Source organism: Rana temporaria, chromosome 1, assembly GCF_905171775.1.
Source record: "Rana temporaria chromosome 1, aRanTem1.1, whole genome shotgun sequence".
Classification (NCBI taxonomy): Eukaryota; Metazoa; Chordata; class Amphibia; order Anura; family Ranidae; genus Rana; species Rana temporaria.
In genome coordinates, this window is record NC_053489.1 from 259,779,950 (window position 1) to 259,782,996 (window position 3,047).

The following is a 3,047-nucleotide window of genomic DNA, read 5'->3' on the forward strand; positions in this document are numbered from 1 at the left end:
TTGTTTGTGTCCTCATTGAGAGACTACCTATCACTTTCTATCCTAATAGGCTCAGAAATAGCAAAAAACCCTTGAAGAGGCTCTATCCAAAATAAATGGCTTGGCTGTATTTGGGATTTAAAGGGTAATATGCATTATACCTTTTTTTAAATAATTCATATTGATTTTTTATTAGAGGCATTCCTACTAGAGATACTCTAGAAATACAGTTAGGCTATCCAATGTTATATTACTGAAGTAAATATGATCATATTATACAGTTTATATGTCTTATGTTACAGTATATCTTAATTTCAAAGGTTGTTTGCTTTAAAAGAAAGCCATATTTGTAGGCTTAATAATTATGCATGCCATTGATTTGTATGGATATACATTCTGCAAAGAATTATAGTGATATCAGTTTTACATGGTGTTTAGTTGCACTTCAAGAGGCAGTAATTCTGTGGTTGTTGTCTTCAGTGATTGGGTGCTTTAACGGAAAAGGGTTGTACTTTACTTGCAGAAGCAGGGAGCATGATTTATAGCCGTTAGTTAAAATAAAGCCCTGATACAAACAGAGGGGTTTCTATTTTACTTTAAATATGAACATGAATTGGCTTATAGAGTAGAATGGGATTTTCTTTGTGGATGCTTGTATTACCTATATATCTGTCTGGAGTAATTCTCTTCTTTCCCATGTCCTCCATATGCTTGTGATGTGACACCACACCTGAGGAGATGATGTGCATTATAACTGCTGTAAGCAGGTAGGTTGCCTCAATAAGTTTAAGTTCTTCTCCCTTGTAGCCATTGATCCTTAACAGATCCCCATTCTCATTAAGTGCAAGCAGCTGAGCTGTGTGGAGGTTTTAGAAGGGTAGTTTGATAACAGAATGTGGTTTTCTAATAAAACAAATGCTTGATTTGGACTGATATCAAATGTGGATATATTTTCTGAATTCCAGCTGTGAAATTTACGAATATTTCCACAGCTAATGACTTTAAAGAAGTTGCACTTGAAAAAATGCAATTGGACATTTGTTGGTAATCTCTGAACTGCTCCATTGGATGTCTTTATTGGTAATAATCTTACAGTGTTACAATAACCAATGCATTTAATAAATGTTGAAATACTGTATATTTCTGTCCAAAAACTAAGTAAACAGTAGAAACAAATTGAATGTATGTAAGTAAATAACTGACAGAGGAATTAAAGTGATAAAATGCAAAGTGTGTGTTTACTGAAGTATGTTTAATGGGAACAAATAATTATCTGGGCAATATTTTTTACATTAACACCCTTGATGTAACTTTAACTCCCTAAACATTTTCACCATTCGATCACTATATTGTGGATTATATAATTCAGATAATATTGCTATTTGTTAAAAAAAAAAAAAAATCAGATATTAAATAAAAAGCAATTATATGACAATACGTTAAAATTGTTAATCTAGTAATAAACCATTTTCAGTACTATATACACATCAGAAACATGTTTATCCCAGCCAAATCCATCTATTTGTTTTACTGATGTTATAATACAGCCTGGTTAATATAATCGTTTAATTATAAAAATTCACTTATGTTATAAAAAAAAGTCAATATATAGGCACTTTTTGTTTTTATATATTTATTTCTATCCCATAGCTGTTTGGGGAACCAGAGTTGACAGGTGACAGTTGAGCCATTTAATTAGTTATGCCGAAGGCCCCCTAAGATCCTATATTTAGGAGTAGCAGGTGTTGAGGTCCAAAGCTTTGTGTACCACAAGAGTGAATGTTAACCGCACAACCCCTCTTCTGTTTTCTTACAGAAAGTAGAGAGCTGGCCTCAGGTTCTCTGTTTTGTACAATATCCACCTAACATGGAAACACAAGGGATGATATCAGCTCAAACAGCAATGCTTTTTTAACCAGACCTGTAGTACCATCCTTGGTTGTGGCTTCAACAACCGGCAGAGTGCGGACAGCAGAAATGAGAGTTGACTCCCACAAAGAAGGCACTGTTTCCGGCAGATGTTCCAGATACAAGGCCTAAAGATCCTACCACAAGAAAAAAAAAAAGTTGCGTAAAATATATGTACATTTTTTTTCTGACAAGACAAGGTCTGCATGACTTCGAGAAATGTCTCTTGTGTCCATTAAGAAACTCTTACTTTTTTTAATAACATGAATTAATTTGTTTACCATTTTTCATGAAATGGTTAGCCTTAAAAATCTATAAACATCTAAAGGAGTAATTTTTCTAATTTGATAAGACAAATCTTTTTTTGGATATGCACTCTAAATATGACAAATACAAAATCATATTTACAGTTTGCCACTGGGAAACAGGCCAGCATTTTAAGGTCTACTTTTATATTTTCCACAACTGTAACATAATGCCCATCCATGTACAATGGAAGAACCATTTAACAAATGCATTGCCTATGATTGGGCCTATTTAATAAAGATGTAAAACAAAATGCTACCTTTGAAACTGTTAATAGACTTTCTTTGTAAAATAACCTGGATTTGTGAAACCAGGAAGACTCCAAACGTACTTTAATGCATAGGCGTACATTTATAGTAAAAGCCAGCATTGACCTCCTTTAAGCTTCAAGATCATTTTGTGTAATATAACAGAGTACCTTATAATAGAAGTTAAAATGCAGTTTCCCCCTGTGTATACTGCCTGGCTCAGTGGAGACTTCCCTTCACCAGAACTGAATCTCCATGCGACTGTATAGCACATGCACTGGACTGCAGACAGAGAACTGCCCCAAAAAAAAGTATAGTAGTCTGCTGGCGCATATACCAGTTGAATTAAAGGACTGTTAGTATTTTCTATAGCAGTTCTATGTGAGCAGCCAACTGCAGGCAATCTGTCTCATTGACTAGGATAGGTTGCACAGGCTGCATTTTTCCATCATCTAAGATAAACTATGATATTTCACTTATTGATGTTGAACCTGAAGGGGACAGTGTTAAGTTTTATGGTTTTGAAAACGCCATGCACAAAATCATTTTTAAATGCAATGCACTATTCATATTGGCTAATTCAATTAGATTCAGTGTGAGCCGTCC

General features: G+C 34.2%; 1 long non-coding RNA gene across 1 annotated transcript; it reads left to right on the forward strand.

Annotated features, from left to right (window-relative positions):
* Nucleotides 1-376: 376 nt before the first annotated feature.
* On the forward strand, nt 377-2,571 carry LOC120924913. Its single transcript, XR_005746463.1, has 2 exons — nt 377-746; nt 1,796-2,571. It is a non-coding gene; the product is annotated as an uncharacterized LOC120924913 (long non-coding RNA).
* The last annotated feature ends 476 nt before the right edge of the window (nt 2,572-3,047 follow it).